This window comes from Malaclemys terrapin, chromosome 9 (assembly GCF_027887155.1).
Source record: "Malaclemys terrapin pileata isolate rMalTer1 chromosome 9, rMalTer1.hap1, whole genome shotgun sequence".
In the NCBI taxonomy this organism is placed as follows: Eukaryota; Metazoa; Chordata; order Testudines; family Emydidae; genus Malaclemys; species Malaclemys terrapin.
Genome location: NC_071513.1, coordinates 97623542 through 97645630, shown reverse-complemented (window position 1 = coordinate 97645630; position 22089 = coordinate 97623542).

Genomic DNA, 22089 nt, shown 5'->3' with positions numbered 1-22089 from the left:
AATTGTCAAAATTGACATTCCTTGCAAAGTTTTGAATGAGGGGGAATGGCAGTTGCCGACAGAAAAACATTCCCTCTGAACATTTTTGATCAGCTCTATTTCTGACTAAATGAACTACAAGCTATTATATTATTATTAAGTCATGCTTGGTAAAAATGTACATATATGTAAGACAAAGGAGAAGACCTAATTCCTGAGCAAGTACATCTCTAGCTTGGCCAGTAGATGGCAGTTTTTCTGAATTGATTTGACAATTTCCTATTTAGTAGGACTTTCTGGTTACAGATAAAAAGACAGGAAGCTTAGCACTCAGGACTGTCCTCTGTGCCAGTGTGTTATCAGCATGTGTTTATGCAGATAAACACACCACACTTATGCACCTCCTTGTTTAATGCTGAATCTCTTTCAGCATGCAAAGAAAGCTTGCCCAATTATTATGTACAAAATGCCACTATAAGTGTGCATGTCATTTTATAACTATAAAATTAAGACATAGTCCCTGCACCAGAAAGCTTTCATTCTGATTTCTACAGAAAACCAGAGATGGGACTTTTGAGTGTAAGGGCTGCTGAACTGTGTCCTCGGTCTGAGAAGCTCTACTCTGAGTGGTAATTGCATTGGAGGGATCATGACATCACAGGGAAAACATCACATGATCCCACGCAAAGAGGAATCATAGAATCAAACATGTATTCCAGTCATCCATTCAAGAATGACAAACTCAGCTGGATGCCAGCTCCTGATTCAGGAGTCGCAGCCATGAGTGCAAAGTGGGTTTTAAAAAGGTGCCAAATCACAATTACGTTTTACCCCTTTGGTTCTATAGGCAGGGGCTGCCCTGCAGTTACTGGTGCTCAGGTTTCACAGTTACTCTGACAAAACACTGGAAAGATCTGATTTTTTTTATTCCAGAGTCTGGTTACACATGTGGGCCATATACAATAGAACCCTTAATTCTATTCCTCATGCAAAACCATATAAGGATGAATCAGCCCCTGCAATCACAATTACACAGAATGTCTGCTTAAAGGGAAGTTGGTCTATTAAAAACTGACTTCACTACAAGATGATTCTACTGCACACTAAAATAAAAGAGGAAGAAAAAGTGAGGGTTTTCCTAATTAGGTAAGGCATGTTGTCACAATAATTACTGATGTTAATGGGGCTACTGTGCTGATCTCAGTCTGCTGTTTAGTGAAACACTGGACACAAACTTCAAAGTAAGGCCACCCTTCTGAATTATGGGGAGATGGGTGAGTTGCCTCACACCGTAGATCTGCTGCCTGTCATGGAGGCTTGGCACTGATTATTCTACCTCTGGCTCTATTGTTTTCATTCCAAATCAAAAGCTGGCCTGCAAGTTGAAAGACAGGCATTAAATGACTGGGCCCTCAAAAGCACAGAGTGCTTACTTTGTATATAAGCCTAGCTCTGGTTCAAAGTGACTCCCAGCATATCAGAACCATTCAAAGAGACAGGATCTGTGCCTAAGAAGTGTACTTGCCTCATGACTCGAAGAACTGGCAACCAAAACAACTTTCTTTTGTGAAAAGTTGCTGTAAAGGATTCAGCCAGCGATGCTACATGTTCCACCAGATGCACTTACTTTTGGAGCCCGAAGTAAACCACTCAGCTGTCAAACACTACCCCAGGTTGGAATGGAAACCACACATACAAAGCAAAAAATTGAGACAGTGAACATACAAAGCTGGCCAAGAGCCTGGGACAGAGGGACACCTTTCTAGCTTCCTTTGCCCCAAAGAGGACTTTTTTAAATGCGGTGCTCAGATTACTTTAAGATCAACCGTCAGGATTGATTCAAGTTTAGTAATGGCTTCAAGGAGGAATGCAAGCACTCATCAGTAGAACAGTGAAAGCAATAACTCATTTAAACAAACAGTTTGGCTAATGTATCCAAACTCTGTAGCTCACGAGCCTGAAAAACATAGTCAGACACATACGAAAACATTTAAATGGAGATGAACACTCTTCTGTTTCTTATTTTGACCCCTGGGTGCCAGCAGAAATATACTTCCTGCCACTCACTTCCAATGAAAGAGATTTATTTGTAAAATGTCACAGCGAGCAGCAAATCTTCTGTAGCTGGATTCCCCTCCACCCACACATACCAGCAGCTCCACTAGTTGGGTATTAGCTAAAGCAAACAAAAACAGGACATATTAGAATATGCCCCCATTCCCTAGGAATTGATAAAGTATATGCTACCCTAGTGCTTGCCTCATAAAACAACTGGGTTACAGAATGTGTCTAGGGATAACACAAACTGGGTCACTTTAGCAATCATAAAACTGTTAAACTAAAATATCTTGTTCAGGCAAGAAGGTCTGATTATAGCTCAGGTAGGCATACCCGTGCTAGTTTTAATCTAGCTAGCATCGGTAAGAGTAGTAGTGCAGACATGGCAGCATGGGCTTCAGCACAGGCAAGCAACCAGAGTGCATGTGCAGCACCCCGGGCAGGCTTCTACTTGGGCACCTAACTCATACTAATCCCACTTGACCCCCTGGGTACATACTCGGGTGGCTAGCCCGAGCCACCGCAGCCATCCTGCTATCTTTTAGTGTGCTAGCTCAGGCCTATGCATGTCTACCGAGCTGGGAATTACACCTCCCAGCTGCAATGTAGACATACCCTTACAGCGGCTTCCCAAAGCTGCCAACTGACTGATCTATAGGGCCAGAATGGCTGGAATGCAGAGTGCTCTGCTCACTCCCTCTCTGACCCCAGCAGAAACAGAGGTCCCGTTGATGATTGAGGGGAAGGAGATCAGCACTAAGGGGACAGACTGGTAGAAAAGGAGGTCCTAGAAGGAGAGGACCTGAGACAGCAGCAAATTATCATCTGATTCCTCCTGCCTTGACCACACCTTTGGTATGCCGCATGCCACTACACTCGGGGTGGCATGGGGAATTGGCACACTGCCCCTACACTGGAAATAGTCTATTAGGCCTGGTCTACACTACGACTTTAATTCGGATTTATCAGCTTTAATTCGAATTAACCCTGTAACCGTCCACACAACGACGCCATTTAATTCGATGTAAAGGGCCCTTTAAATCGATTTCTGTACTCCACCCCAACGAGCGGAGTAGCGCCAAAATCGATTTTAGCAATTCGAATTAGGGTTAGTGTGGCCGCAATTCGATGGTATTGGCCTCCGGGAGCTATCCCACAGTGCATCATTGTGACCGCTCTGGACAGCAATCCGAACTCGGATGCACTGGCCAGGTAGACAGGAAAAGCCCCGCGAACATTTGAACTTCATTTCCTGTTTGCCCAGCGTGGAGAGCACAGGTGACCACAGATACCTCATCAGCACAGGTAACCATGCAGGCTGATAATCGAAAAAGAGCACCAGCATGGACCGTGAGGGAGGTACTGGATCTGATCGCTGTATGGGGAGAGGATTCAGTGCTTGCAGAACTTCGTTCTAAAAGACGAAATGCAAAAACTTTTGAAAAAATTTCCAAGGGCATGATGGAGAGAGGCCACAATAGGGACTCTGAGCAGTGCCGCGTGAAGGTCAAGGAGCTCAGACAAGCCTATCAAAAAACAAAGGAGGCAAACGGTCGCTCCGGGTCAGAGCCGCGGACATGCCGCTACTACGCCGAGCTGCATGCAATTCTAGGGGGGGCTGCCACCACTACCCCACCTTTGTTCGTGGATTCTGGGTCGGGGATAGTCTCGACGCCTGAGGATTCTGCCAATGGGGTAGAGGAGGAGGAGGAGGAGGAGGAGGATGAGCTTGCAGAGAGCACACAGCACTCCATTCTCCCCAACAGCCAGGATCTTTTTATCACCCTGACTGAAGTACCCTCCCAAGCCTCCCAAGCCAGTACCCAAGACTCTGACCGCATGGAAGGGACCTCAGGTGAGTTTACCTTTTAAAATATAAAACTTGTTTTAAAAGCAAACGGTTTTTAATGATTACTTTGCCTGACTTTGCATTCGCGGTCAGTTCAGCTACTGGAAAAGTCTGTAGCTACTGGAAAAGTCTGTTAACGTGTATGGGGATGGAGCGGAAATCCTCCAGGGACATCTCCATGAAGCTCTCCTGGAGGTACTCCGAAAGCCTTGCCAGAAGGTTTCTGGGCAGTGCATCCTTATTCCCTCCTCCATGGTAGGACACTTGACCACGCCATGCTTGCAGCAAGTAATCTGGTATCATTGCCTGACAAAGCCTGGCAGCGTATGGTCCCGGTGTTTGCTGGCATTCAAGCAACATCCGTTCTTTATCTTGTTGTGTAATCCTCAGGAGAGTGATATCACTCCTGGTAACCTGGTTGAAATACGGGAACTTAATTAAGGGGACAGAGGTGGCCGTTCCTACTGGGCTGTTTGCCTGTGGCGGAAAATAAATCCTTCCCTGCAGTTAGCCAAGCGCAGATGGGAAATTGGCCCTGAGTTTTTCGCGTTTGGCTAGCAGGGATCTTCCCTGTTACCAGCCACGCGGTGGGGGGAGGGTACCGTGATCATCCCAGAGAATTCATGGCGGGGGGGGGAGTTCGGCGGCGGGGGGGGGGGGTAGTTTGGTGCCTGCAGGGATCTTCCCTGATACCAGCCACGCGGTGGGGGGAGGGGTACCGTGATCATCCCAGAGAATTCATGGCGAGGGCGGGGGGGTTTAGTTTGTTTTCTGGTGCTGCTGAATGTTAACAGAAAAACCGCAGCACTCTACTTGCCTGAAGGGGCCCAGACAAGCCCCACCACACTGCCCTCCCCCCCCCCCCCCCAACTGGCTGAGATTGGCCAGGCTTCTGCAGCACTCTACAAGCTATGCTTGGTATGTGGGAAAGCACGGCGCAGAAGCTTACCATGGCTGCATGCAAGCCGAATTCTGTTGCCCAGACCTGTGATCTCTAGCAGCAAAGCCACAGGCACTCAGCATTAAGAGGCAAAATGCGACCTTGCACAGAAATCACATGTGCTATGTAATGTGAACAGTGTTGGTCACCGTGAAAGAGTATAAGCATTGTTCTGCAAAATGTAGCTTTTAAAACAATTCTCTCTTTTTTCCCCTCCCTACAGCAGCTGCAAATTCCTCAAGCCTCCCTCCTCCATCCCGAAGGTTATCACAGATAAGGCGTCGTAAGAAGAAGACGCGGGAGGACATGTTTTCTGAAATTATGCAATCCAGCAGGAGTGACAGAGCTCATCTGAATGAGTGGAAGGAAACAGTTTCAAAGTATAGGAAAGAAGTCAGTGAACGTGAGGAGAGGAGGGACCAACGTGAGGAGAGGAGGGACCAACGTGAGGAGAGGAGAGACGATCGAGATGAGAGATGGCGGCAGGAAGACCAGAGGATGAAGGATGCAACGCTGGGGCTGCTCCGGCGTCTGGTGGAGGTTCAGGAACGGCTGCTGGAAAACAGACTGCCGCTTCAGCCCCGTTCCACCCTCCCCCCTCCCCATGTTCCGTATCCTCCTCACCCAGACGTGTAAGAACGCGGGGGGGGGAGGCTCCGTACACCTTCCCATTCCACCCCAGTAGACAGCCCAAGCAAAAGGCTGTCGTTTTTTTAACCTTTTCTTTGTGGCTTTTTCCTTCCCAGCAATCCTCCTCCCAAATACCACCCGGGTTCCCTCCCTGTTTTTCTAATCTATTAATAAAGAATAAATGATTTTTAAATGATAGTGACTTTATTTGGTTTGAAAGAAAGATGGGGGAAGGGGCAGGGTGGGTTCCTTACAGAAAATCAGTCAGTAAAGGGGGAGGGTTTTCATGAAGGAGAAACAAACAGATATTTCACACGGTAGCCTGGCCAGCCATGAAACTGGTTTTCAAAGCTTCTCTGATGCACAGCGCTTCATGGTGTGATCTTCTAATCGCCCTGGTGTCTGGCTGCGCGTAATCAGCAGCCAGGCGATTTGCCTCAGCCTCCCACCCCGCCATAAAGGTCTCCCCCTTACTTTCACAGAGATTGTGGAGCACACAGCAAGCAGAAATAACAATGGGGAGTTTTCTTTGGCTGAGGTCAGAGCGAGTCAATAATGAACGCCAGCGACCTTTTAAACGGCCAAATGCACATTCTACCACCATTCTGCACTTGCTTAGCCTGTAGTTAAACAGCTCCTGACTCCTGTCCAGGCTGCCTGTGTATGGCTTCATAAGCCATGGCATTAAGGGGTAGGCTGGGTCCCCAAGAATAACTATGGGCATTTCAACATCCCCAACGGTTATTTTCTGGTCCGGAAAGTAAGTCCCTTGCTGCAGCCCTTTAAACAGAGTAGTGTTCCTGAAGACGCGAGCGTCATGAACCCTTCCCGCCCAGCCCGCGTTGATGTTGGTGAAACGTCCCTTGTGATCCACAAGTGCTTGCAGCACCATTGAAAAGTACCCCTTGCGGTTTATGTACTCGGTGGCTTGGTGCTCCGGTGCCAAGATAGGGATATGGGGTTCCATCTATTGCCCCACCACAGTTAGGGAATCCCATTGCAGCAAAACCATCCACTATAGCCTGCACATTTCCCAGAGTCACTAACTTTCGTAGCAGCACCTGAGTGATTGCTTTGGCTACTTGCATCACAGCAGCCCCCACAGTAGATTTGCCCACTCCAAATTGATTCCCGACTGACCGGTAGCTGTCTGGCGTTGCAAGCTTCCACAGGGCTATCGCCACGCGCTTCTCAACTGTGAGGGCTGCTCTCATCTTGGTATTCTGGCGTTTCAGGGCAGGGGACAGCAAGTCACAAAGTTCCATGAAAGTGCCCTTACGCATGCGAAAGTTCCGCAGCCACTGGGAATCGTCCCAGACCTGCAACACTATGCGGTCCCACCAGTCTGTGCTTGTTTCCCTTGCCCAGAATCGGCGTTCCATGGATAGAATCTGCCCCATTAACAACATGATCTCCAAAGCACCGGGGCCTGTGGTTTCACTGAATTCTGTGTCCGTGTCCGTGTCCATGTCCTCATCATGCTTGTCGCTGCGCTGCCGCCACCGCTGCCTCCTCTCCTCGTTTTTCTGGTCCTGGCTGAGCATAAACTCCACGAGAACGCGCAAGGTGTTTGCAATATTCAAGAGTGCTGTCTTGACCTCAGCGGGCTCCATGCTTGCCGTGGTATGGAGTCTGCAGTGTTCACCCACCCAGGAAAAAAGGCGCGAAAATGGTTGTCTGCCGTCCGTTGCTTTCATGCAGGGAGGGAGGGAGGGAGGAAGTGAGGCTGTACCCAGAACCACCTGCGACGATGTTTTTTGTCCCATCAGGCACTGGGATCTTAACCCACAATCCCAATGGGCGCGGGAGACTGCGGGAACTATGGGATAGCTATGGAATTGCTACCCACAGTGCAACGGTGCAGAAATCGACGCTAGCCCCGGTACTTGGACGCACACCATCGAATTACTGTGCTAGTGTGGCCGCACTCATTTCGACTTTATACAACCTGTTTCTCAAATCCGAATTATCTAAATTCGGATTAATCCCGTAGTGTAGCCATACCCTTAGATCTGCTTTTACCATCCTTAAGACCCCGTTAAGCCACCAGAGTAACATACACTGGCTTTAGCAGGGGACAGACCTGGCTTCCTATCATATAGGGTCTGTTGCATAAAACATATGGCTAAATCTGCCTGCAATGGATCTCTGATGGAATGGAGAACCAGTGAGAACCCATGGGAGATGAGGAGAGCAAAGAACTGCTAGATATGACAGAGAGGCTAAGCAGATGTGGAGAATTCAACAAAAGCCGCTTATGGAAGACTCATTGAGGACTCTACACTGCAAGCCTCAGTCACTTCGCAGAATTCCACTCTGCAAGTCTGAAGCCACTTCTTGACTCTCAACAACCGACAAAAGTGTTTTTGAGTACTCACCAATATTTAGCAGTGACATGTTTTAGTGATTATATTTTTTCACTCTCACTGTATCTAATCTAAGGCATTTCCAAAGATCGATCCATCATAACAATTGTATTATAAATCGTGTCCACCCTTCTTAGGAAAGCACTCAGGGTGCTGAACATTTAATAGCCATAATAGTAAACAACAATTAAACCATCTTTATACACACAGTACAGATGTGTTCAATATTATATTGGGTATGTAGCATTACTTTTTCTTGTTGCCGATCCACCATACTGGATTTCTTTCACAGTTGCCTTTGCTCATTAGGATACTATTTATAGTACAGCAGTGTCAAATGGTAATTATCTCAGAAGCAGCCGCAAACAGTTTCTAAATGATAAAGTAACAGTTCTTCTAAGTTCTCCCTCCTTCCTTTGCAGTGTCTCCTCCAGAGAGCAGGGGAGTGTGCTTCCTTGTCACTCTTGCCACCCTAAGCAGCTGAGATAATTTTTTTTCTTTTGCACCAGCATTTCTGCCTCACAAACACTGAAACTGAATTTCCTTTTTTAGATAGCAAGGACACCGACTTGCTCTCTACCCCTCCCCCAGTCCTTGCTGTACCCTCTTCTTACCTTCAGTGGCAGAGGAAATCCATGCTGCAGTTTTTTCTTGAGCAGCAGCAGCAGTTCTATGGAAACAGCAATTTGGAGGCAGCGATCCCTTGCATCTCTCACTTTCATTTCCTTCAATCAGCATAGAGGCATGATTTGTTTGCACAGTATGTTAGCAAATACAATTTCAATGTGCATTTTGCAAGTGAATTTGTTCTTTAGGATTGCCAAGATGTATTTCCCAGCTAGATAAATGGTGCTCTCACTAATGAAAGGCATTAAAGGAAATCAGAAAATTCCTTTAATGTATTTAGAATTAACCATTTATAACCATCTTCATTTGTGATACATACTGAGCTTTCCCAGATTTAGTCAGACATATGTGAAAAGGAAATTCTATCAGCTTTGGGTCCATAGCCAAAAGATAAAATATCATGTCCAAGTGAGGTCCTGGAAGAGTTTTAAATATTGTGTGCATATATTGAATGAGTCTTTATTCACCACGACACCTACATGAGATCAGTGATTTAGTTGTGAAATTCCTGGAGGAAGAAAAGTGTAAAGCCACACAAAGGTCTTGCAGTTTCAGACCAAGGTAAATGGTGCATCAGAGTATATTTGGAAATAATAATACAAGCTACAGAACAGAACTTAGCAGAGAAACAAAATATTTCCTGACTGGGAGGCTACTGAACATCTACAGCCAGGAAACAGATTGGTTAGGAAAGGGACATTTCCCAGGCTCCCCCACTTACAAATTAATCAAAAATGGAGTGCAAATAAATGCCAAATCACTATATGCAGGGCCGGCTCTAGGTTTTTTGCCGCCCCAAACAAAAAACTTTTTGGCTGCCCCCCACCCCAGCCGTGGGCTCTTACCCCCAACACCAGTGCCCCCCCACCCGCACCCCCTGCCGCCCCAGCGCTGGGCTCCCCCCCACCAGTGCTGACTCCACCCGCTCCCCCCTTGCCTCCAGCCGGTCCAGCGCTGGCAGGGTTGGGGTAAGCAGCGGGGCTCCCGGGCCGCGCCTCAGCCCAGGGTCCCTCCAGCCAGGGCTCCCGCCTCCAGGACCAGCCGGGACCCGGGAGGGCAGAGCCAGGGGACCGCCCCTGCAGGGGGCTGAGGAGCCGGGGCAGGGTAGCCCCAGAGGGAACGGAGCCCCGGAGAGCGGGACGCGGGCCCTACATGGCAGCGCCCCGCCCTCTATGGCCCCACTGCTGCTGCTGCTTCTGGCCACCCTGCCGCAGTCCCTGGGCGGCTTGGGCCGCTTCGCCCAGCCCCGGCTGCAGTGCTGGGGGGCGGCCGCCCTGCGGCACCTGCAGGCGGCTCCGTGTGCCCCACGGGGCAGCCCCCAGCCCGAGTGTCCCCCACTCGGAGCCTGCCTGGCCCAGTCACAAGGTGCGGGCGCTGGTCCCCCACGACGCGAACTGCAGCGGCCCCAGGGTGCCCCCCACGCATGACACACTGCTCCAAAGCAAAAAAAAAAAAAAGATGGACTGAATGCCGCCTCGGAAAATGTGCCGCCCCAAGCATGTGCTTGGTTTGCTGGTGCCTAGAGCCAGCCCTGACTATATGAGACTCAGAAACATACATCACGAGAGGCTTTTAAAGGAAGCTTTGTGACACACAGGAGATAAAGTAATCAATACATTTCTGTAGTCCAATGTGAATTGTCATTTCTGGTTCCTGCTGTGTAAGGAAGAAAGGCTACTGGTTACTGCTAACAACTGTGACATGTTGTGCTAAAGTGCAGGCCCTGGGTTAGCGCTAATGATTGCCACTGTAACTACTTGCTAACTTCCTAATTTGCTGCACCACTCTGAGTATTTTGTGCATAAAGTTCTGCACACTACAATGAGACTAAACCCTCTAATGTGCATAGCAGCATATGAGGTTTGAGAGACTGCAGGGCTTTTTTCAGTTTTGTTTTCCTGGCTTCAAAGAAATATTTGGCATATGACTATATTAAAACTCTCAGCAAAAAGCTTCAAATTATTGGATGATGATTGTGGTCCAAAACTGAGCCATCAGAGCAGTTTATTATTCGAGTTATGCTGTGCCCTTGTGCTATGTTTTGGTAATTACACCTCTACCCCAATATAACGCTGTCCCCGGGAGCCAAAAAATCTTCCCGCGTTATAGGTGAAACCGCGTTATATCGAACTTGCTTTGATCCGCTGGAGGGCGCAGCCCCCCCCACCCCCGGAGCACTGCTTTACCTTGTTATATCCGAATTCGTGTTCTATCGGGTCACGTTATATCGGGGTAGAGGTGTAGTTTGTGAAACTGTCATCTGAATCATTTACAACAAACAAACACTGGTGTGTCCAAACAGCAGCTTTTTTCACAACACAACTACATGTTTGTACATCTACACCTACCACATTGCTGAGTCTGTATTAGTGCATTCTGGAAAATTCGGGGGAACTATATAGTGCCTGAGCTACAGATAGAGGGACTGATTCTCCTCTTTTCAGAGTGGTAGCCGTCTTAGTCTGTATCAGCAAAAACAACGAGGAGTCCTTGTGGCACCTTAGAGACTAACACATTTATTTGGGCATAAGCTTTCATGGGCTAAAACCCACTTCATCAGATGCATGGAGTGAAAAATACAGTAAGCAGAATATGTATTATAGCACATGAAAAGATGGGAGTTGCCTTATTAAGTGGAGGGTCAGTGCTAAGGAGCCAATTTGGGAGGGGAGGGATAGCTCAGTGGATTGAGCATTGGCCTGCTAAACCCAGGGTTGTGAGCTCAATCCTTGAGGGGGCCACTTAGGAATCTGGGGCAAAATCAGTACTTGGTCCTGCTAGTGAAGGCAGGGGGCTGGACTCCATGACCTTCCAGGGTCCCTTCCAGCTCTATGAGATAGGTATATATCCATTAAAAAAAAAAATTCAGTTAAGGCAGAAGTGGCCTATTCTCAACAGTTGACAAGAAGGGGTGAATACCAAGGGAGGGGAAATTATTTTTGTAGTGCTAATGAGGCCAATGCAATCAAGGTGGCCCATTTCCAACAGTTGACAAGAAGGTGTGAGTACCACCTTTGTAGTGACCACCTCATGTAATCATTTACATCTATTTGTTCGTGGACAGTCAGGACCCTTGTACCCAAAGGCCATGCACATAGTGTGGCACAAGCAGCACTCTAGAAAGTCCAACTGCACAGACAGCTGGAAAGGAGGCTTGGTCCCCAAAGGCATCTCTTGGCAGCCCTAACTACACTCCTAAAAACACCACATAAACAGTACACCAGAAAGTTACGGGAAGACAACTACTGAAAGCCTGGGTGAAACACCCTTACTTCTGTGGACACGTTTATCACCACCTATGCCACTAACTGGTTAAAAAGATGTAATACAGACAAAGCCTAGATAGCATCTTTCATCCAAAGATCTCAAAGAGTTTTTATAAACATCAGATAATTAAGCCTCACAACATCCCTTATTTATTTTTATTTATTAATATTTAGATTGTGGTAGTACCTAAAGGCCCCACTCAGAACTGGGTGCTCCATTGGGCCAGGCAGTATTGGGAACACACACATACAAAACGTGATTTCTGTGAGCCCAGAAAGGATTGTTATTCCTATTTTATAAACCAGGTGAAATTGAGGCACAGAGAGTTGAAATTACTCACCCATGGTCTCATAGTGAGTCTGTAACAATGCTGGGAATAGAACTTAGGAGTTCTGATCCTCAGTCACCTGCTCTAACTACTACTCCACATTTTGTTAGAAAAATAAAGGTTCAACAGAAAACTTTGATCCCGTAGAAAGTTGGGTTAGCCCTGATGATGGTGCATGTTTTGGCTCCGAATATACAGTTTGTTTACAGTTAATGAGGCAGTGATCTGTCTTTGTTGTTAACATTTACTCATTGTGATAGGTTGTATAAACTCTGCAGAATACTCAGTGAGGGAAGTAAAATTGTCCTTCTAGAGGCTGGAAACTTTTGCTACACTTGGCTGACACACGAAGGGCAAAACAAGCAAAGAACGCTTGCAATCCAGAGAGGTGAATACCTTGTGTCATTTCTTTTCTGATGGTTATAAAGCTAATTTTTTAATGTTCTGACAATAAAAGCCTGGAAAGATATTTAAACACTGAACTTTTCTGTGCAGTGTTTTACCAGTTGTTCCTTTCAGTCTGATTAACCACTCACACTTATGTTGCTACATATATAGTACCGTAGTTAGTGAGACACTTGTAAGTTGAGTTATTTTGCATGTATTTTTAACATTAAAGCAAAATTATCCATTATTCTTTTTATTTTAAAGATTTGATTTCATAATTAATATTGGGTATATAGCCTACCACAACCAGAAGTCACACAAGACATTAAACTTCATAGTATACAGCAATGTAACAAGATTTCATTTCTTCACTCAATAGTTGCAGTCAATTTTGTATCTATGGAGTCTTGTGCTATGTAAATTATTATAATTCTAATTACCAATGAACAATCAGTAGATTTCACTGTTAGTAGGACAGAGTTGTATGGCTGCAGAACAAAGGAAAAAAGACCCTACACTAAAAGGAATCAACATGGTGAACAGGCCCAGGCTGTATCAGTTGTTAGATAAATAGAAGTAAATGTGACTACTTTGGTACAAACTGAAGTTAATGTAACTTGGTGATTATAATTTTGGGTATCACCTGTGGACGCCAAATTGAACAACCAAGAGAATAAATATATCACATGAAGGATTAAATTGTACTGAGAAGAAAACCAGGTCAATGTCAAGATTTTGCTGAAATTAATCAATATGTTCAAATTTACCTTTTCTCAGAATTTTTGAGGCAGCCACCACTCTTATTTTTTGAAGACTGCTTCTGACAGACGTACAAGAAGTACAGTGTACCACTGTAGTGCAGAAGTGTTACACTTGGCCTGCAAAAAAAATGTAAATGCAGTACTCTTTCAGGACGTTAGCAGCAGCTGTCACTTGCTTAATTTTTCTAGCTTTCTTTCCTCTTGCATTGCAATCTAAAGGACAAACTCTGCCCTCAGACATGTGCACACAACTCCCATTAACTAATTATACTTTGCACTCTAACGCACCTTCCAACTAAGGATCTCAACATTCTTCACAAACATTTAATTTGCCCTCACAAAACCCCTGTGAGGGAGGTATTACTATCCCCACTTTATAGAAGAGGAAAGTGAAGTGTAGACAAAGAGCCGATCTTGGTCCAGTTGAAACCAATGACAAAACCATTTACCTCAATGGTGCACTGTCAGCCCCTAAATATTTGCCTAAGGCCACAACACAAGTGTGTGGCACAGTTGGGAGAGAGCCAACATTTTCCAACTCCCAGTGCTGGGCCTGAACCACCCAACTCTTTCCCTTTATTCTCTGGTGAGACTCTGAAGGGTAGAATTTGACCCCAAATCAAACAGAGGATTCAAGACATTCAGCTATTATTACAACTGTATCTCTCAATGTCTACATTATGTAGGAGACTTAATGATTGATAAAAGAAAAAGAAAATAGAAGAAAGGGAAGACCTAAATATTTTCAACAGAAAAAATCATATGATTTGAAATTTGATTGGGTCAGCATGCTTCCTATTAGCTGACTGCTAACTTGGAAAATCATAAGAACATCACAAATCTTTTACGAAAACACAGTATTTCAAAAGCATACTCCAGACGTATTGTAGATACTTTCCTTGTTTAAGGAAGGAAAGGGTCGGAAGGAATTTTTCCTCCCGTGTCAGATTGGTAGAGACCCGGGTGGGGGGAAGGAGGTTGCCTTCCTTTGCAGCAAGGAGCATGGATCACTTGCAGGTGTAAAGTAAAGTAAATGGTGGACTCTCTGTAACTTGAAGTATTTATATCATGATTTGCTGGATTTAGTAACTCAGCCAGAGGTTATGGGTTTATTACAGGAGTGGGTGGGTGAGGATCTGTGGTCTGCAACATGCAGGAGGTCAGACTAGATGATCATGATGGTCCTCTCTGGCCTTAAAGTCTATGAGTCTATGAAGGCAGGACAGCCTAACTAGATTGGGGATGTGGATGTGGGAAGAAGGCTGGCACTATGACAGATCTGTTAACGTGAGGCCCAGTGCCTTGAGAAAGGCTCTTGGAATATTCCAGATATCTAGTATAAATTGGAATAGATATTAGGTAAAATTTTCAAAAGTACCTATGTGATTTAGGATCCTAAATATCCAACTTTTGTTTAGACAGGCTCCTAAATCACTTAGCGACTTTCGAAAATGTTACCTATTAAGTCTAAAACATAACTATTCAATGAGCTGAAATCAAAGAGCTCTCATTAACTTGTTCAGGACCCCACTGAGCAAATTTCAGTTTCATAGAGTTTAAGGCCGCAAAGGATCAATAAATCATCTAGTCTGACCCGCTGTATATCAGAGGCCATTAAATTTCACCAGTTGCCTTGGTGTCACAGATCCACAGGATCAGTACTACGCCTCCAGCTTTGGAACATCTTCTAGAAGGAATCCCTTCAATGTGCCAGACCCCCAGGGATCTCATTCTTCCTAGGGTAAGACATGCAGCTTCACTGTCTCCTTAGACTTGACCTCTTCAGCACTTCTGCTTCACACCATAAGCTCTGTTCAGTGAATCCAATTGAGACAGACTCTTGGTGGAGACTTGTGCACACTTCAGCGATTAATGCACCTCAGCAAGCATCTGCAGCGACACTAACAGCATTGTCAAAACAGTTGGGTTTCTTAGGGTATGTCTACACTACGAAATTAGGTCAATTTTATAGAAGTCGATCTTTAGAAAGTGATTTTATACAGTCGATTGTGTATGTCCCCACTAAGCACATTAAGTGGGCGGAGTGCATCCTCAATACCATGGCTAGCATCGACTCACAGAGTGGTGCACTGTGGGTAGCTATCCCACAGTCCCCGCAGTCTCCGCTGCCCATTGGAATTCTGGGTTAAGCTCCCAATGCCTGATGGGGAAAAAACATTGTCGTGAGTGGTTTTGGGTACATATCGTCAGTCTCCCCTCCCTGCCTCCCTCCCTCCATGAAAGCAAGGGCAGACAATCGTTTCGTGCCTTTTTTCCTGGGTTACCCATGCAGACGCCATAGCACGGCAAGCATGGAGCCCGCTCAGCTCACTGCTGCTGTTGTGAGCACTGTAAACACCTCACGCATTATCCTGCAGTATGTGCAGAACCTGGCTAGGAGCCGCCAGCACGAGGACGATTGTGAGGAGGACATGGACACAGACATTCCTGAAAGCACAGGATGTGGCAATTGGGACATCATGGCGGCAGTGGGGCAGGTTGATACAGTGGAACAGCGATTCTGAGCCCGGCAAACAGGCACAGACTGGTAGGATTGCATAGTGTTGCAGGTATGGGATGATTCCCAGTGGCCGCGAAACTTTCACATGCGTAAGGCCACTTTCCTGGAACTTTGTGAGTTGCTTTCCCCCGCCCTGAAGCACAGGAATATCAAGATGAGAGCTGCTCTGACAGTTGATAAGCGAGTGGCGATAGCCCTGTGGAAGCTTGTGACGCCTGACTGCTACCGGTCAGTCGGGAATCAATTTGGAGTGGGCGAATCTACTGTGGGGGCTGCTGTGATCCAAGTAGCCAATGCTATCACTGACCTTCTGCTAACAAACACAGTGACTCTGGGAAATGAGCAGGTTATAGTGGATGGCTTTGTTGCAATGGGGTTCCCTAACTGTGCTGGGGCGATAGATGGAACGCATATCCCTACCTTGGCACTGGACCACCTTGCCAACCAGTACATAAACCGCAAGGGATACTTCTCAATGGTGCTGCAAGCACTGATGGATCACAAGCGACGTTTCACCGACATCAACGTGGAATGGCCGGGAAAGGTGCTCGCATCTTTAGGAACTCCAGGCTGTTCGAGCAGCTGCAAGAAGGGACTTACTTCCCAGACCAGAAAATTACCATTAGGGATGTTGAAATGCCAATAGTTATCCTTGGGGACCTAGCTTACCCTTTGCTCCCATGGCTCATGAAGCCATACACAGGCAGCCTGGACAGTAGTAAGGAGCAGTTCAACTATAGGCTGAGCAAGTGCAGAATGGTGGTAGAATGGGCCTTTGGACGTTTAAAAGCTTGCTGGCGCTGTTTGCTGACTAGCTTAGACCTCAGCGCAACCAATATTCCCATTGTTATTGCTGCTTGCTGTGTGCTCCATAACATCTGTGAGAGTAAGGGGGAGACGTTTATAGCGGGGTGGGAGATTGAGGCAAATCGCCTGATGGGCGATTTTGAGCAGCTAGACACCAGCCGATTAGAAGAGCACAGCTAGGCACGCTGCGCATCAGAGAGGCTTTGAAAACCAGTTTCATGACTAGCCAGGTTACGGTGTGACAGTTGTCTGTGTTTCTCCTTGATGCAAACCCGTCCCCTTTGTTGATTTTAATTCCCTGTAAGCCAACCTCCCTCCCCACTTTGATCACAGCTGGCAAAGGAAATAAAATCACTATTGTTTTGAAACCATGCATTCTTTCTTTATTAATTAAAAAAAAAGTGAGATAACTGACAAGGTAGCCTGGGCGGGGCAGGGGAGGCAGGGAGGAGGGAAGGACAAGGCCACATTGCTTATTGTAGCCACACGACTAATCAAAACTGTTTGAATGACAGCCTTCTGTTGCTTGGGCCATCCTCTGGAGTGGAGTGGCGGGGTGCCCGGAGCCTCCCCATCGCGTTCTTGGGTGTCTGGATGAGGAGGATATGGAACTTGGGGAGGAGGGCAGGTGGTTATACAGTGGATGCAGCGGCGGTCTGTGCTCTGGTTTCCTTTCCTGCAGCTCCACCAGACGCCCCTGATCATGTCATTTGCTCCCTCATTAGCCTCAGCATCGCCTCTTGCCTCTTCTCATCGTGCTCACTTAATGCTTTCCTGGCCTCTGTCACTGAATGCCTCCTTGCATTCAGCTGTGCCCTATCAGTGCAGGAGGACTGCATGAGCTCGGAAAACATGTCATCACGAGTGCAGTTTTTTCGCCTTCTAATATGTGATAACCTCTGGGACGGAGATAATAGGGGAGCACAGAAACATTTGCACCTGCAGGGGGATAAAAAGAGAGAGTAGAATTTAAGAAGATACATTTCTGAGAACAAAAGGGAGACTCTTTCACAGTGAATCAAGCAATTCACAGCAGACAGCACATGTGCTTTAGGTACAAGGTCACATTTTGCCTTTTATATTGAGCGCCCGCCGGTATGGTGACGCATCACACACGGCTGGGCAACAGAATTCAGTTTCCAGGCAGCCATGGTAAGCCAAAGGATACGGGGGGTTGGCTTCTTCCACCTTCATGACATGTGGGAATGGTTTCAAACTGCAGCGCCCTCTTTTCCCATAGCAAGCAATGCCAGTTGGGTTTGCCATTTAAAAGGAGGGGCTGCAGTTTTTGGGTGGATGTGCAGTACACCCCTCCCACCACCCTACCGCGTGGCTATTCTCTGGGATGATCCATTCACCCCACCCCACACTGCGTGGTTATTCTCAGGGATGATCCCTTTTAACCAAGCGCAAACAGCTCAGCATGAACAGGGTCCTTTTACTGTTCCCTTACAAAGATTCCCCTTTTTCAACCAGGTGACCATGAAAGATCATCACTCTCCTGAGGCTAACACAGAAAAATATAGACCGAATGTTGCTTGAATGCGACCAAAACCCAGGACCATTCGCTGCCATGCTTTGTGCTGCAATGATTCCAGACTACTTGCTACTGGCTTGGTGTGGTAAAGTGTCCTACCATGGAGGACAAAATAAGGCAGCCCACCCCAGAAACTTTCTGCAAAGGCTTTCAGAGTACCTCCAGTAGAGCTTCATGGAGATGTCTCTGGAGGATTCCTGCTCCATCCCCAGATACATTAAACTTTTCCAGTAGCTGTACTGGCCGCGAATGCATCCCGATTCTTCACGGCAAATCAAACATTAATCACAATTGCGTTTAACCCCTGTAGTGTAGTTACAAATGTGCACTCACCAGAGGTGCCTTCTCCGGCTTCAGGGTCCGGGAACCCGCTTTGAGAGGGTATTGGCTCCAGGGTGATGAAAAGGTCCTGGCTGCTGGGGAGAATGGATTCTCCACTTGCCTGCTGCGCATTCTCCTCCTCCTCATCCACAAAATCATCCTCCCTGTTGCGTGAGACTCCCCCCTTGCAGGTGTCTACGGACAGTGGTGGGGTAGAGGTAGGGTCCCCCCCAGAATGCCATGCAGCTGATCACAAAAGCAGCATGTATGGGGCTGTGACCCGGAGCGACCGTTTGCCTCCTTTGTCTTTTGGTAGGCTTGCCTGATCTCCTTAAACTTTCACACGGCACTGCTATGTGTCCCTGTTGTAGCCTCTCTCCACCATGCCCTGGGCGATTTTGGTACATATATTAGCATTTCTTCTTTTTGATCAGAGTTCGGCCTGCACAGATTCTTCTCCCCATACAGCAATCAGATCCAGTGTCTCCCGTTCGGTCCATTCTGGAGCTCATTTGCAATTCTGGGACTGCATGGTCACCTATGCTGCTAGGTTCGCCACGCTGGCGAAACAGGAACTGAAATTCAAAATTTCCCAGGGCTTTTCCTGTGTACCTGGCTAGTGTGTCAGAGTTGAAAGTGCTGTCCAGAGCGGTCACAGGATTATGACATTAAAATATATAGGTTTGTGGTTTCCTTACATCATAAATGTACAGTCTGTATATTTGGATTTATCTAATTAAATTGAAAGAAATTGCATGTTCAATATTTTTTAGCTTTATCTAACAGTCCATTAGCTCTAACTACAAATCTAATTGTGTCTGTGGAATGTTTTAGGGTTCAACCAAGACCAGTAAGAGGTTGTCATCACCTGCACTGAAATCTTAGGTGCCTTAAATGCTCTGATGCTGTGGCTCACAGCCCGGACGGACATCAACAGCCAGCAGACAAGAATGCAGTTTCCTGAGTGTGTATGTGCTGTGTAACCCTGATTCAGCACTCTAACCCCAGCAGCCTGCCTACAACACAACAGCCTCACCCTGTTCAACAATAATGGAATATGGTTTATTTAAATATTTTTGGATGCTTTCTACATTTTTAAATATATTGATTTCAATTACAACACAGATACAAAGTGTACAGTGCTCACTTTAGTCTTAATTACAAATATTTGCACTGTAAAAAAAATAGTATTTTTCAATTCACCTAATACAAGTACTGTAGTGCAATCTCTTTATCATGAAAGTGGATCTTACAAATGTAGAATAATGTACAAAAAACTGCATTCAAAATGAAACAATGTAAAACTTTAGAGCCTACAAATCCACTCAGTCCTACTTCTTGTTCAGCCAGTCGCGCAGACAAATAAGTTTGATTACATTTGCAGGAGATAATGCTGCCGGCTTGTTTACAATGTCACCTGAAAATGAGAACAGGGGTTCGCATGGCACTGTTGTAGTCTGTGTCGCAAGATATTTACGTGCCAGATGCGCTAAAGATTCATACGTCTCCTCATGCTTCAACCACCATTCCAGAGGACATGTGTCCATGCCGATGACGGGTTCTGCTCGATAATGATCCAAAGCTGTGCAGACCGACGCATGTTCATTTTCATCATCTGAGTCAGACGCCACCAGCAGAAGGTTGATTTTCTTTTTTGGTGGTTCGGGTTCTCTAGTTTCCGCATCAGATTGTTGCTCTTTTAAGACTTCTGAAAGCATGCTCCATACCTCATCCCTCTCAGATTTTGGAAGGCACTTCAGATTCTTAAACCTTGGGTCGAGTGCTGTAACTTTCTTTAGAAATCTCACATTGGTACCTTCTTTGCGTTTTGTCAAATCTGCAGTGAAAGCATTCTTAAAACAAACAACATGTGCTTGGTCATCATCTGAGACTGCTATAACATTAAATATATGGCAGAATGCGGGTAAAACAGGGCAAGAGACATACAATTCTCCCCCCCAAGGAGTTCAGTCACAAATTTAATTAACGCATTATTTTATTAACGAGCGTCATCAGCATGGAAGCATGTCCTCGGGAATGGTGGCCGAAGCGTGAAGGGGCATACATATCTGGCATGTAAATACCTTGTAATGTGGTTACAAAAGTGCCATGTGAAGGCCTGTTCTCACTTTCAGGTGACATTGTACATAACCGAGCAGCATTATCTCCTGCAAATGTAAACTAACTAGTTTATCTTAGTGATTGGCTGAACAAGAAGTAGGACTGAATGAATTGTAGGCTCTAAGGTTTTACATAGTTTTGTTTTTGAGTACAGTTATGGAACAAAAAAATCTACATTTTTAAGTTGCATTTTCACAATAAAAAGATTGCACTACAATACTTGTATGAGGAGAATTGAAAAGTACTATTTTTTTTATCATTTTTCCAGAGCAAATATTAGTAATCGAAAATAATAATAAAAAGTGAGCATTTTGTACTCTTTGTATTCTGTGTTGTAACTGAAATCAATATATTTGAAAAATATAGAAAAACATTCAAAAATATTTAATACATTTCAACTGGTATTCTATTGTTTAACAGTGCGATTAAAACTGCGATTAATCACAATTAATTTTTTTAGTTAATCGCATGAGTTAACTGCGATTAATTGACAGCCCTACTTGTAAATAAACAAGATTGCATCAAAGAAAACATGAGACTCCATCAATTTCTCCCTCAACTGGAATATCCTCAGGACCCCAAACTCTGAATACCTCCTCAGGTCAAAAAGGGGCAACATTGTATTTTACTGCTCTCATCACCATGGTATCTGAGCACCTTCCAGTATATCGCAGTTTGTTCTCTCATCCTCTCCCTGGGGCAGGAGCACATGAGAAGGGCCACACTGGATCAGACCAATGGTCCATCTAGCCCAGTATTCTGTCTTCTGACAGTGGCCAATGCCAGGTGCGTCAGAGGGAATGAACAGAACAGGTAATCACTAAGTCTGTCACAGAGGTCACAGAAGTCATGGATTCCGTGACTTTCCGTTACCTCCGTGACTTTTGCAGCAGCTGGTGCTGGCTCAGGGGCTGCCCAAGCTGGGCAGCCGCATGGCCAGCAGCAGCAGTTTGGGGCTGTGGGAGGGGGCTCAGGGCTAGGGGGTTGGGGAGCACAGGGGGGGCACTTATCTCAGGGTGGGGGGCTCCCTGGCTGCCACTGGCATGGCCCCCCAGCAGCTCCTAGGCGGCAGAGGGGTGGGGGGTCTGCATGTCAAGCACTGCCTGTGCCCACAGGCCCCACCCCTGTAGCTCCCATTGGCTGCAGTTCCCAGCCAATGGGAACTGCAGCAGCCAGCACTTGTGGCAGGAGTAGCAGAGCCCCTGCCCTGGCCCCTCCCTCTGCTGCCTAGGAGCTACAGGGATGCAGAGCTGGGTAGGAAGCCCCTGCCAGCCCCGCCAACTTTCCCCGCCCCCAGTACCGGCGGGGGTCCTGGGCCACCTCCCCCAGCACCTGCAGCAACCCTGGATTGCCCTCCCCAGAGCACTCGCAACCTCCTCCCCTGCCCAAGTTTTAATCAGGGCGGGTATTTTTAGTAAAAGTCATGGACAGGTCACTGGCCTGTGAATTTTTTTTACGGCCAGTGACCTGTCCATGACTTTTACTAAAAATACCTGTGACTAAAACGTAGCCTTAGTAATCATTAAGTGATCATCCCCTTTTGTCCATTCCCAGCTTCTGGCAAACAGAGGCTAGGGACACTTCAGAGCA